This window comes from Amphibalanus amphitrite, unplaced genomic scaffold (genome assembly GCF_019059575.1).
Source record: "Amphibalanus amphitrite isolate SeventyFive unplaced genomic scaffold, NRLGWU_Aamphi_draft 001076F_arrow, whole genome shotgun sequence".
Taxonomy (NCBI): domain Eukaryota; kingdom Metazoa; phylum Arthropoda; class Thecostraca; order Balanomorpha; family Balanidae; genus Amphibalanus; species Amphibalanus amphitrite.
The window spans coordinates 38,248-53,457 of record NW_024882570.1 but is presented as its reverse complement, the minus strand read 5'-3'; the positions used below and the strand labels follow the sequence as shown (position 1 = coordinate 53,457).

General features: G+C 46.6%; 1 long non-coding RNA gene across 1 annotated transcript; it reads right to left on the bottom strand.

Moving 5' to 3' along the window:
* Positions 1 to 10,717: 10,717 nt before the first annotated feature.
* Positions 10,718 to 13,712, bottom strand: LOC122369829. Its single transcript, XR_006254481.1, has 2 exons — positions 13,489 to 13,712; positions 10,718 to 11,472 (listed from the first exon to the last, which is right to left on the bottom strand). It is a non-coding gene; the product is annotated as an uncharacterized LOC122369829 (long non-coding RNA).
* Between the last annotated feature and the right edge of the window lie 1,498 nt (positions 13,713 to 15,210).

Here is a 15,210-nt window from a genome sequence, read left to right as displayed (position 1 = left end):
TCATGGGCCTCGAGATCAGTTCTGTGACTCGCTCTGATCTTGTAAATGTGTTTGCGTCACAGTTAAAGCGCATTGTTGAGCGCTGACGTCCCATGTATGGGACTGCTGTGGTGTGGTGTGTGTTCCATGTGTGCTCACATATGTTTCAAGGATGGAACGAAATAAAGGGCATTATTATTATTATTAATAGCTCTATACCTTTTAAAGGCATTTACTTGTACTATCATTCAACGATTTTGTATAGTCGACTACAGAATGATGTTCCACTCCTCAGAAGCTATCAGTTGACCGGAGCGCTAAGTTGTGCCGCTTATCACGTAATTAAGCGTGTCGATTGTGAACATTGGGACAAAGCTATTTTTGAACTCAGCCCGTGTGATGCGGCACAGCCTACCACTCCAGGCAAATAATGCCTGTGAAAAGTGGAACATCATTATGTAGTCGACTATACATTCTAGCCTCTGACGCAACATTACACGCTATGACAAAATCGCAGCTTGCCCCATCGCTCACAATAAATGTGCTCGCTTGCCCCTTACGGCGCAGCTCTCGACCAGAGGATAAATATTTGTCCCCTTTGGTGTTGGAGCTTTCTGGATCACGTGTCTCCGGAATTCCAGACACGTGAGACGGAGAAGCACGGTCTGAGAGGTGCACGAGACGGGGAGGTCATGTGCCCCGCGAGCTATTGGTGGGGTTCGTTGGGGATGGTTTTTGGAGTGGGATGATCGTCTATTTGCTAAAGTGTGGGCCACTCCAGTTTGCTCATTGCTGTCCTTTGCTGTGCCAAGGGCTAACGATTTTACACGGATTCGAAGATTCATATTTGCCGTTGAAATTCGTGTCTTACCTATGGTAGACTTTTAGTGGCTCCCTATTCTGAACAGGACTGCGGAGTCGGAGTCGGAGTCGGAGTCGGAGTCGGTCGGAGACGACAGTTGTGACCGGAGTCGGAGTCGGAGTCGGAGTCGATTTTAGAAACCCGAGCCAGAGTCGAAGTCGGAGTCGCCGAAAATCTGTCGACTCCGCAGCCCTGCTAGGTCTACGGAGTCGGAGTCGTGAGTTGGAGTCGGTCGGAGTCGACAATTCTGCCCGGAGTCGGAGTCGGAGTCGGAGCTGGTTTTTGAAAGCCGGAGTCGGAGTCGGAGTCGCCGAAAATCCATCGACTCCGCAGCCCTGATTCTGAAGATATAGAAGATGCAACAAGCCACTGGCCCATTTGTATCTGTATTCTATACACGTCATAACATCATTTTGTCCACAAAACAGTACCGTCCAGTCAATGAAGTAGTTCAACCCATGGAACAAAAGACACCTCATGTTCTCCGACCCATTCAAATGGAGAACATATCTGCGAGACAAGTCCACCCCTCCCCCCCCCCCCCATCTGCCCTCGGCCGCTCCCGGACGGCCGCTGTTGCTAGTCGCGGCATGGGTCTTGCCCAAACCATGCCAGTGACATCACACACTCACCAGTGACGTCATCGGACACCGAGTGTGTGTGACGTCACCAAAACTGCGTCCGTGACGTCACTGGGACACACCCAGCAGCCATTGAGGTCAGGCGGACGGTATATGATGGACAGTCGCCCGGAAGGCCGGAGCGACGACCCTGGGGCGGTGATCAAACGGCGTTCCGTGGCCAATGGCCATACATGTAAACATGGCAGGGACACTTGGCCGCCGATAGATAACCGATTGCGTGGGCCACGCGGATCCATCCGGACTTCACAGGGATCCTCTGAGGAGCTGGGAAAGTGAGAAAAGGTGTGCTGGTACTGTAATGAAGGCCGCCCATGAACTGCGAGCATGAGCCACAGACAGTGCTTTCAAGTGCCGATTGTAGACACTTCGGATAGGACTAATTTGTAGCAGTTGCAACTTGCAACAGCAGTTATGTGTATGATATTAGCCAGCTATGCAGGCCACGGCAGTGCGCTCATTCGTGAGTACCTACTTATTAATTAAAGTAAGAAAATAAAATGCCACTAGAATCATGCCACTAGAATTAGTTCGTTTCGCAACAGCTCACTCCGATAAAATATTCTTACTATTCTTGACATGCATTTTTGAAGATGCAATTCTCCATGCCAATTTTACGTCAGCTTCAATGTTTTCTTTTAAATGCGATAGTCGATGTGATTATCATTTTACCGCGATATCGCGCGAATAAGTCATCATTGCCATACTTTGAATAAGAATGATATCACTAACACAAGCTGCGCTAGCCCGCGCGGGGCTGGGGTCTCCAGCCGAACGCGCGGGGCTGGGGGGGGGTAAATTTTACCCCCCCCCCCTCTTATCTCCCGAACTAATGGTCCGATTTGGAAAATTCAAACGCCAATCGAAAGATCTCATCACGAACAACTAAAAACATGTACTTAATTTTAAGTTTGAGGTCAAGGTCAAGGTCAGGTCAAGGGTACAAATTGCAAGTTCCTACAGTATCGGCCTTGCATCGTAGTTGCCGAAGAATGGAGTCATGGACTGAGACTGATCGCCCAAAACGTATTCTTAGGCTGCCAAGACAATATTCGTTGCATACAATATCATTCAGAGGTCAAGGTCAAGGTCAGGTCAGGTCAGGTCAGGTCACCAAAAACAAAATGTAGAAAAGGGCATGTGCGACACATGTTTTATGGGTCATTTTACTCATATAATTCAATAGGCACACTCAATAAGTGATATGGACCACCTCTGGATGAATTTCAGGTCGAGGTCAGGTCAAGGTCAGGTCAAGTGAGGTCAAATTTTGAAGTTGGTTGTTACGGCCTAAAAAGGTGTCTATCTGTAGCAGTTTTTTCACGGCGAATCGAATGGTGCTATTTTTGTTTCCGTACGAGGTCTAGAACTTCCAAAAAAGTCATTTTTCAAAAAATTTGTGTGTCGTGACGTCATACAATGTTGAATAACTCCCACATTTTTTAACTGATTCTTCTAAAACTTGGTATGTAGGTGCACATAGACCACTTCTCTGACATATATTCTGGTTTTTTCGATACACCCAATATTTTGGATTTTATAGCTATTTTCCCAAAAAAGTCAGTTTTTTGAAAAAAAATTGGGCCAAAATCCAAGATTTAAAAAAACGAGATAGCCATTTGATAGACAAAGTAGAATTACGTATATCCTTTTTGTTACGTCTTGATTCCTTCAAAAATGAAGATGTTAGCGGCGTTTGAACTTTTGCCGTTTTTTAGGCGAAAATGGCGAACATGACGTCACTAAAACGTCAATTTCTCGGAAATTTTCCGACGGATTTCGCTCAAATTTTCAGGGAACGTGTCAAATTGATGTAAGAAAAGGTACTGAAAGTTTGGCGGCGCTGCGCGCCGCCGTTTTTGAGATATTGCAAAAATTCGCGAGGGGGGGGGGGTAAAATTTACCCCCCCCAGCCCCGCGCGGGCTAGGATTCAAACATGCATTCTATTAACATTGAGATCAGCGCCGATCTATATCGAGAACAGCACCTTCGGTGAGGTCAGCACTTCGACAGGCCTAGCTCAATGCTTGTCATCTTGCTGTCATCTTATGAATCACGACTGACAACGTGCTTCGGTGGGTCATAAAGCCAGCATTAGATATATGGAAATAAATGGCAGAACTTACATCTGGAGAGAGCAATACATAAGTGCAGTGTGCAAAATGTAGCTAGATACAAAACGTCCTGTTACACGTCTTCGTCATTCCTTAACATGGGGAATTGAGTTGCGACAGCAAGTTTGTGACACATTGGCTAAGGTCCCCATGAATCGGAGCCATTCTTCAAAAAATTAGGCCGAAGAACAGGAAAAAGAAAACCACTTTTGTTACTTTTCATGTGTACCTAAAACTGAAGATTTTCATTAGATCCTTTATTGCCTGAAAGTTTATCACATGTCTCCAGGGCATATTTTAACAAATTTTTACTGCGTCCCAAAGTTGAGCAGAGGGCACGTGCTACGACTAAGGGCACAGGGCAAGGAACAGAGTAGGGTACTGAGGAGGGCAGAAAGTAGAGCATGGCAGGTTACAGGGCATGGCACAGGACATTTTAGAGGGAAGGGTGCAGGTCAGGGCACACAGCAGGGCACAGGTAAGGGAACCGGATAGGGCATAGGGCAGGGACGCAGAGGGTCAAATCAGCAGGGGCTACGTCCCAAGGCGAGGGGGCTGCGTCCCAGAATGGGACGCAGTAAGTACCTTAAAATATGCCCTGCATGTCTCTATGTTTTATGTTGTCGACGGAAAGAGAGAAAAAGAAGAAAAAATGTTGTTGTTTTTCCGTACATTTTCGACTAACTCGACCAATCCCTTTTGCTGAAAATCCCATACAGTAATTTTGTGGTCATATCTGTATCTATTATGTAAAATGGCTGTATTTGTTATGTTATATCTAGTATGCCAAAAATCAATGTTAGTTAACAAATTAAGCGAATAGTTAACAGTGCATCGAATACTGTAAAAGGTTATTTTGCAGCAAATTTGGTTGAGTATCACGTCAATAAAAAGGTGGCATTTCGCGATGATTTATAATGATTATAAAATTTCATTTATGCATACATAACATGAAGAATGGATGCATGGAATGTTTCGTAGCGTTGACTCCTCTCGTTTAGCATACATAGATACCCCGCAGAAAACGACATTGTGGGCCCTAAATAGATCCTTTCTCCCAGCATACGAGTGATATCCGTCGATGCCGAGCTGACGCTAAAATGCTTTAGTTACCAACATCCCAGTCATTCACACTCAGCGCTGTGATGTAATAATAGCCGTTTTTCACGAAGGCCATCTGGTACACATTTGGCCATATTTGGTGCAGATTTGTTGCAGATTTGGTCAAATTAGATTCAGTGTGTTTCTTCGTAGCTATCAGCTAGGGTTTCACTAATTGCTTGTATGCCTTCTTTGTCATAGTACCAGACATTATCATCGATTAAAATGCTGAAATGAATCCATAATTTGAAGATATTTGCTGTGAAAGAGACTTGGTAAGGATTTGGTCAAATTAGGTACATTTGCCAGATAGCCCGTCGTGAAAACGGCTAATGTGCGCTGCACCCCAGTAGTCGCTTTATATCCATCGACAAGAACAGTAAGGAAAATGTAGGTACTTGCGTAGGTATGTAACAACTAATTATTTTGATATCCTAGAAAAATCAGGCCTGCTCGTTTACCCTAAAAAAAGGAGCTACCATCACCGGGTAACTGATGTTTTTGAGTGTTTCCGTGCAAACAGAGCCGCCGCCGGGATCACCCGTCCCGGCCGCAGGTATGCGACCGCGTGTCACGCACACCGCTCGTGGAACGCTACACCGCGGGTCACCCTCACGGTCAGGCCCGCGCGACCAGGGGCGCCGCGGAATTTCCCTGTTTCAGTTACCCGATGCCGGTCGATCTGAGAGATCCCAACCGTATCCGCCCGCGGCTCGCAGCCTGTTACCAACGCGCGCGGGGCAGCAGCAGGCCGCCCCGCCCCCTCCGCGGTACGGCACGTGAACAGTTCGTGCTCCCCCCACACCCACCCCCGCCGCCTGGTGCTGCGGCCGCTAGGCATGACTTGTTTGCGCCATCCCGGGCAAGGTGGCAGCGATTAATCCTCCCCGGTCCCCGTCCATGGTTCCAGGAACCCTGGACTTGGGAAGGCATCTGGATTTTGTCAACACCCCAGCTGGAAGACGACATCCTAGTGTGATCTTTCATGGCTTTGGTTTTTTATCAAACGTAGGTAAAAGACAAAGAAGAAAATAAGGAAGTCTACTGCTCAGAAAAGTTATTATTTTCCATACATTTTATCATTCGGTATAGCAGGAGTGATATTTTGCACGTGTTTCTAAGTGATCGCGGTAGATGTTACGAACAAACTTTGGAAGTTGTGAAAGATTCAAATACAAATTTTAACTCCTCAGGAATCCTAAGCTTGACATTCCACCTGGATGAGCTGAAAATTATTTTACTTTTTTAGAAGGGTATGCATAAGTTCCCTATACCAGTAAACGTTTCACACTTATTAAATGGGAAGATTCATTACTTCATGTCAGTACTTCATGTTATAATGAAAACATTAATTACTCTGATGTTATACGTTATAACGGAATATTGAGCGCCTCAATACACCAATTTTACCGTTAGGGCACTATTAACTTTTCACGACGGGCTGTCTGGCGAATGCACCTAACTTGACCAAATCTGAACCAAATCTCTTTTACAATAAATATCTTCAAATCATGAATTTATTTCAGTGTTCCAATCGAAAATAATGTCTGATGCTTTGAACAAATGTGGTATATAAGCATCTGTGCAACCCAAACTCATAACTTTTAAGAAACACACTGAACCTAATTTGACCAAATCTGCACGAAATCTGCACCAAATGTGTACCAGATTGCCCCCATGAACCCGGCTATTATCTTTCATAGCCATGGACGCCGGCTGCGACTGCATGGATTATATGAACCAGTGGACGACCAGTGTAGGTATCAGTGTCTGCGTGAGTGAGTGTATCAGCGGCCGCGGCGGTCGGGTGTTGTGTTTCTCTCTGTGCCCGTCTGCGTGTGTTACAAATGACGGCTCGGCCCGGGCCTGGCCCGTCTCAGAGCCGAGAGCCGGCCAAACGTCAACAGGTTGGCCACGCTTGCGGTCCACTCAGTGGCTTTTTACGCTGGCTAAGCTGCAGCAGCTCTCAGTGTCGATATGATCGATCAGCAACGGTTTTTAACTCGTAGGCAGCATCGGAAGATTTTCTCGATAAATTTCGCTGTAATTTCGCTGCTTTTTAAATGGGAATGAAAGGTCTTGCTATTCTTGAAAACAGCGTCCTAGAGGCTAGAGGACGTCCCTGATTGGCATTCATAAGAACATATTGCAGTGGTGGTTTCTCTGAGTGCGTTAGCAACAGTGCGCACGTAACTCGCCACGCACTTTGTATGTGGATCGCTCTTAAATGTAAATACAACACAATATACAATAACTCCGCTAGGTTAGGCCGTTCCGGTTAAGCGAGACCTTTTCAGAGCCGGAAGGGTGACAGGAATTAGGGACATTGGTGTGGGCGACCACCCTGGTTCATCGCCGGGGTTGAGTTCGTCACATTGGACAGGCCAACCACTAACGGTACATATCTAGAGTGAGCTTGCTCCTGATGAGCCATGTATGTATTAGTGTCGATTCGAATGAAAGTGGCCGTTCAGCACTGATCGGGGCTTGGAGGCGTGTCAAAGAGAAGGTTTTGACCTTCCTGAGGATGGAACAGGACAGTCGAAACATTGAAACCTGTCGCATTTTCAGGACAGGGCGAAATCTTATCTTGAGCCCTTTCGCTATCGTGCCATCAGGCCTCAGATTTGACCTAAGGTCAGTGATTTTTCCTCCAGGGGGCAACAACGATCAATATGGACGTTTTCATTTTTTTTAGTACATTTTTAATTTTGTTTGAATGCGCATTTGCCATCAGCCATGCTAGTTGACCCCAATATGACACTAGTTAGACATTGGTCAATGCATTTTTGTTTTCAGCTCAGCCCTAGTGCAGCGGAAGTGTTGCCGCCGCCGCCCTCAGGCGACTCTAACACTGCATAGTGCTGCCATCTGCCCGCGTCTGGACAGTACCTAGTTATCCATACCGTTACGTAGTGGTCGCTGTAATCGGCTTCTGCTCTAGCATCTCTTATTTATAGAATAAGCTAGTGGGGTATCAAACTTTTGCTATACCCTCAATACCGAGCCCGAGAGACTAGTCCGAGCCTCATTGGACCATTTCCGGACCCCAACCGCCGTTGGGGACAAAAGTGGCGTAATTAACCCGCACCGTGCTGGGGAAGGGACGTTTTACGCCCCTCCCCCTCGGGTTTTTCGCAAATACATGTTCATACATCCTTTCTGCACAATGCACATGTTGTGAAAATTTCAGAACGGATCGTTTAAGGTCAGGTCACGTCAAGTGACCTTACCTCATAAAAAGTTCCAATGGTCGCTATGTCCACACCGACAGAATGATCGCTTTGAAACTTTCATAGACTGATAAGAGTACCTAACACATAATAGTATGTATAAAATGTACCTATATCTTGAAATCTTGACATCTGTGACCTAAGGTCAGGTCAATTTTGCGACGTCTCCGTTATAAGTCAATGGAAGAGAATTGAAATACGCCTCTTTTGGATGAAAGTCGTTCTAAACACCTTTAAACATCGGCTCATAGATAAACATGACACACTGAAGCGGAAAAATGTACCTGTGACCCCTTTGTGTGCCCCTGAGGTCATCTCAGGTCATGAACGGTCACCAGCAGTTTTTTGCTATAACTTTTGATTAAGACGTGCTAGAGTGATGAAAACACGTCAGATGTATTCAGGTCGACGATACGGATCGACTGATATACAACATGACCCTTTCCGGTCAGGTCATGACCTTGACCTTAGGTCAGACTTTAAAAATGACCTTTTAAGGTCAACATATAGTTCATTCGACGCGTTTCGACGAGAGGAACACGATGCTGCCAAAAGTAATGTCGTGGCTCTCTTGAGTCAAAAGTTATTGACGAAAAACCATTTTCATGAAAACTGCTATTTTTACAGTTTATGCCCTCTGGAGGCTAAACGGTTGACCTGAGGTCAAATCTGAGAGCAATAGGTACTCAGAAAGGTCTGTAAACGGGCTATCGAATGCGCTTTTCCGCGGCGCTGTAGCTCTATTGGTTCTCGAGTTAGCCGTTGGCAGTTTCCAAAATTGTTGAAATGGACTACATTTGACCTTTGATGACCTCTGGTGACCTGACCTTTGTCCTGACCCAAAAAATGATTGAAGTATTTCAGTCATTATTTTTGACGCTCTTTCGAATGCCGCTTACCGCGTGTCGCTACGTATCCCAGGAGCCGAGTTAGACGGGGGGTGTTCAGACATCCCCCACGGCCAGGCGCGGAATTTCAGAGCACCGGCCCGGCGCGGGTTAAAACAAACCTGAGACTGACACTGGAACTATTTTGGGGCAATTTTCGCAGTCCAAACTCATCGACAATTTCTGGCTACTACTTGGACCATGTAAATCAAGTCCACATCGAGGTCCGGTCAAGATAATGTCAAAACACGTTTAACTTTAAAGACGTTATTTTGGAAAACGGGTTCGCAACAGCTGGCCGCTAGAAATCTGGTGGTTTTCTAAGTTTTACTTGCGGTGTTTGGTCCGGAACGTCTACAGACCGAGTTTGAAAATAATAATCATTTTCGGGCCCTGAGAGTCATAATTCGAGGATATTTTTATGGCTCGAAACTAAATGCGCTGATTTAGTTTCTATCGACCGATTCTAGATTTAAAGAAGAAAAAAAACATTTAGCTTTTGTCACTTTTCTAAGAGAATTTAGCGCCAAAAGTTTTGACGCTAAAAGTTAAATTATTTTGCAAATCGCAGCCATTACTGTTTTGTAGCAACATCTCTTCAGCGTTATTTATGGCGAAAGCCACTCAAACGTTTCTCTTTTTGCAGCCGTTGTATCAGAATCTTTTAATCGTTGCTTTTTGACAGCATGTGGAAGGGATACCGAAATTTGGAGGGGATATCAGCATAGCATTCGGAAAATATCGAGAGAAGAAGACAAGAAGGGCCGCTTCGGCCACCCACCTCAACGGGGCGCCGGTTAACCCTCGCCCGCACATGGGGGGGGGGGGGTTGCTCCCCCAGGTAGTCTTTCTGCTCTGCACTCAATATTTTTAGAGCTAGACGGCTGATTTTTGATATAGCTGCTCCTCTATCTTTTTTGATGTCCACTTAAAATTTCAAGTTTCTGTGGTTTTTGGTTTCGGAGATATGACCTTGTTTTTCAGGTCATGTCATGACCGGGACCCAAATGGCCAATTCTCAACATCTTGCGTTGGCTATGGGCCTTGTGAGCTTTTGACACCTTGATTTCGGCCTTTTTTGCCAGTCTTAGCTCCCACCTATCATGGAACATATTGTTCGACGATGTACAGATGTCAACATCAGGGTCAAGGTCAACCTAGGTCATCTAAGATAATTGCGTTTTAGGCAAGCGGAATTTACTTTTTGTGAAGTTTTTTGACTGCATTTTTGGTAAGGGCTTCTCAGATCATGATTTCATGTAATATGGACACATAAACAATCGGTGCACACATCAGTATACACACAGACACACACCGACATACAAACACATATAATTGACCCTGACCTAACTTGACCTGAAATGACCTCAGCAGTAAAAACCTGGTCGGGTAGTGTGACAAAGAGGTTCTAGCTGGCTTGGCACCAGAAAACGGCATCGTCATCGGTATGTGATAAGCAGTGCACTTGATATCCAACGGTGACCCAAAACAGCAACATTTTTTAGTTTGACCTGACCTGGAAGGTCAATGACTGACGTGAGAAGGTAAAACTGGGTATCATTGGATTCGTCTCTTCCCAAAGAATCTTTTTGGTCTTACCGCTAAGCTCTATCTCCAACAGGAACGAAATGGGGCGGGGGTGGCAACCTCCCCTCCCCATGTGCGTTCTAGGATGGGAAAATGGCATGTGCGGGCGAGGGTTAAGGTATTTGTCCTGCTCCGCGTGTTACACTGTATTCTAGAAAACACTTATTCACTTCATATAATATATCAACCACCAGTGAATACAGATATTAGTGAAACGGTTTAGAAAAGAACACATATTTTTGCATGAGTTATTCATTAGAAGTTAACAGTTAATAACGACCGCGTCCCAAGTCTGCCATCGTTCACGGAACAAAACCTGAATACAAAATGGCGTCAAAATGTACTCAATGCACAGCAATAAAGGCTCCCGCCTGATCCAAGAACCGGACTTAGATAACCACATGTAAGTTCATTCTTCGTACACAAAGTTCTCCAAGCGTACGCTGTTACTTCAATATTGCTTTGTCGCACCACAATGCAAATAAAAAGCTTCCTTAATCGCCGCCTGGCGCCTGCATTTGCTGCTTAACATGATGATGTCACAACATTATTGACGACACAACACATGTACTCCATTGAACTAACTACGCATTGAATGGCATCAATCATTTTTCCAGGAAGCTACAAAATTGAGATTGAAGTCTTTGTAAAACGGCAAAATCACGAACTTTATAATCAATCTTGACAATAGATTTGTCACGCTTCGCTCATTGAGTGCGTTTGGGAGTTCGTGTTCCTTTCGCGATAATAATTGAGCTCCACATTAGTTTCACATATTCTCCGCGCTCGTTCTCAGCTGTGCGCTTCGTTCGTCATTATCACTGAGCAGAGTCTGACACAATGTCCTCGCTGTTCTCGCCTCATCAGCGCGGGTCTTGGGCGGAGGATCAGAAATCAGAATCAGGAGCTCTCCTGGACCTCCCTCTGTCGAATGGCCTCAGGCAGTTCCTCCAGGGGCGGTGGCACTGCGTGCCCCTCAGCGTCTGCCCCCTCAAAGGCTGCCTGAAGTGGCTCCTGAACGGCGGAAGACGCAGTCGCCTCCTGCTCCGTCTTGTCAGAACGCCCTTCTGAAACAGTAGGGTCAGGGGTAGGTAGTTACGAGAAAATATGGGTGAGCGAGGAAGAGAGAGAGAGAGAGAGAGAGAGAGAGAGAGAGAGAGAGAGAGAGAGAGAGAGAGAGAGAGAGAGAGAGAGAGAGAGAGAGAGAGAGAGAGAGAGAGAGAGAGTGAGAGAGAGAGAGAGAGGGAGAGAGAGAGAGAGAGAGAGAGAGAGAGAGAGAGAGAGAGAGAGAGAGAGAGAGAGAGAGAGAGAGAGAGAGAGAGAGAGAGAGAGAGAGGGAGAGAGAGAGATCATTTCATACGAAGTATATGTATGTCACGTCTGTGCCAACATTTTGATATCAGGACACATGCATGAATACCATGACAGTGAACAGCTTTTCATTAATTAATCCGAACCTTTTAATTGGAAGGATTCACATGGACAGAGCCCCCGCTAAGCGAAGCTTTCAAGCTTGTTGCGTTGACCTTGCCCTCCACCCTCCGACCGCGCAATTCCGGTTCGATGGCAGAATTTAGAGTCCAAAGTTTAACGATTTGACCAAAAGGGGCTTCGATGCGACCCAGCCAGCAATTTGTTTTGGCTCAAGTCCGTTTTGCCCCGGCAACTCCGACATGCAAGATTTGGGCCGTTGATAAACGGAACACCGTCGGAACAATGGGGTTGCCGACATGGCTCCATTTTGTCGGCTAGCCAGTCTTTGCCATAGCTCTCCGGAGCTGGTTTGGTTTCGGACCGCCAAGTGCGGCTCAAGTCCGGCTCCCTGCCACCTCTCAGGGACGTAGACAAGTGTGGGGGGGGGGGGGCGGCACGGGAGCTATGCCCCCCTGAAGGCAAAAAATAAAATCAAATCAAATAAAAAATAAAAATGAATAAAAACAGCTGCACCACACCCCAAAAACAGTGGGCCATATCCGAGGAGTTTTCTTTTTTTTGGAGGGGGTACGACACTAGACCTGTGGCCCCTCCCCGAGCAAAATCCTGGCTACGCATGCCTGCTGTCTCTTAGCTGCTCTGGCTTACTGTGCCTAAAGTACGGTTGAGGTGTTGTGTGGCTGATGCGGCAAAGTCCGGCTGTGGTTGCGGGCGAGCTCTGGGATCATGTGTCAACTCCAGTAGAGCTCCAGACCTTGCCCGTACCTACTTCGGCCGTAGTAAAGTGCCGGAGCTAGCTGCACAGTAAAACCATTTACGGGTCAGACCAATTTTGTTGGCTGGGTATATGCTCGAATTGGTTTTTAGTTTGTACCTAACAACAGTTTGTTTGGCCCTCCTAAAATTCGTATGAGATGACGTCTTCCCTCTCTGTGTGAAATACAACAGCTTCCAATAAACTCGTCGGTCCTGGCGTATGGTAAGCACGCTTTGCGGAAGGTCGCGTCAGCTGGGCGCGCGTTTGTTTATGCTGGAGTTTGGAGTCGAGGCCAGCAAAAATAACCCAAGTACAAACAAATGCGAGGGACGCCACGCCAGATTCAGGCGGCATACAGCCATACGGGATTCCTAATTCCAATGGGTTCTGGGGTCTGTATGTGCTCTATCAGGACCCTGTGTTTTCCACAGTAGGTATAATACCTACAAGTTAGGTACTTATAACATAGGCTCGCATCAATTCGAGGTAGCAAAATTAGCCCTAATTGGATTATTGCCTAGGTTTAATTAAATGCGAGCTTGCAGGGTTTTTGCTACTATTATACCTACGAAACATCAGTTTTGCGTCTACTTCTTGTTTCGGGAATGCCCCCCCCCAAAAAAAAAAAAACGCGCGGGAAATGAAAAGACGTAACGCTGAGACATACCATTGCTATTGCAGCTATGATGTGCACAACCTCACGGGTCTACTACCTACCTTCTTATATGATTGCATCCGTAGGTATGCTCCAGAATGAGTACATGTAAGAAAAATATTTTATACGATGCACCAATGGCAACTTACACTCTTACGCTCTTACATTCTGGTAACGTTTGGGTAGGTTAAGCATGTAAGGTTCTGGTTGGATGTCAAGCAAACGCTACTGTCTTACCTTCAGATATGTTGTAGGTGCCTTGTGAGCAGTATGACGTCACACAGCCCATGCTGACGTCACCGCGTCACCATTATCACTACCATCACCACTGATCACCGCTAGCAGTGGAGCGGCGGCGCCGTGCTGGACGGCCGGGCCGCGGCGCGCTGTTCTGGCGGCGCGCGCGCACCTCTCCCGGCCCCCGCGCTCTATTTTTAGCGCCGCCCCTACACTGACGTCATAGATGGCTGATGTGCCAGGCGGCGTCAGCTGATGTAACGAAATTTTATCGTGTGTTGTTGATGAACTATGATGGTGAGTGCAAATGAATTTCAATTAAAGGCATTTCATAAAGGTGGTCCAATTCGTGGGACGAGTACATTGAACATTGGTGGGGGGGGGGGGGGGGGGGCGAATCGGCCCCCACCTGTAGTTTTTTTTTATTCTCGACGGAAAACTACCTGATCTAGGAGCTCAAAATTTAGATATTTTTCCTAACTATTCATTGGATAGGTACATACATTATGCCAATTTTTTTTTCAGTTTCTAGCTTGCGCAGAGGCGTCTCCAGGACGAGTTTCTGCGGGGTAGTTTTGGTCCAGCTTTCACTGTCCCGACATTTGCCGCTATACCTACAGCGACTTGCTTTGTACAGGTGATCAGTGGCACTGTCCGTCATATGTGATGTATGCAGTATGCACCTCCCAATAGGCCCTCGCCGGACCTATTGGTTTTCTACATACGCGCCGGCCGAGGGGGGGGGCGGGTACGACCCCCCTCGCCGTTTCGCCCCTGGTGGAGCTAGCGCATCGCGGAAAGAAAGGAGCGTGTGCGCCGTTACGAGACGCAGAGATTGGTACCCGATTTTAAGATCCTAGGTCAACCGGTGACCTAAAGCCAGGTCAAGTGCCCCAAGGTACGGCTCAGTTTTTGGTGAATAACTTCGCAAAAACGGCCGCAGAGCCGCGATTTTGGCAGCATCGTGTTCGCCTCGCTCAGGCGCGTCAAATGATATACTTTTTGTTCGGGTCAGGTCAACTTAGGGTGTTGACCTCAGGTCAATGTCAGGTCAGCACCCCCAGGTCACGAAGTTGGTCTAAAGAAGTCATGTCGCATATCATTCGATTCGGCAGGTCTTCCTGAGTCCATTGGTGGCTTTTTTGACTCGCTAGCTCAATTTGATCAAGAGTTATTGACGAAAAACTAATATGACCTTGATTACGTCATAAATGACGTCACGCAAGGTCAACATTGCAAAAATGACGCATCTAACCTTGCAAGGAGTGCATCAAATCACGATTCTGTGTGCTTGAGATAGTTGGAGATCGTTCCCGGCGCCAGAATAGCAGTTTTCATTTTTCCCCATTGACTTATAATGGTGAGGTCACGAAAATGACCTGACCTCATATGACCTTTAAGAAAAATCCGAGATATACAAGTTGTGAGATTCATACTGGATACTAGATCCTGCAAGTTTCATTTCCCTGTGACAACTCCTCTGGCAGTGAGGGCGTTGCGAAGTTGCGACATCTGAAGACCGTGCAGAGGTTCACCTATGACGTCATAGGTCAGTGACCTGACCTGACCCAAAAATGCAGTTGGTGTCAAAAGATCCGGCTTGAATCAAAGGTCAGGTATGCCAAGTTTCAAGCTCTCTATCCCAGCGTGTTCGGAGCTATCGCGAAAAAAACCTATGGGGGACGGCATCCGCCCCCCCCCCCTCGGCCGGCGAGGGTTAAG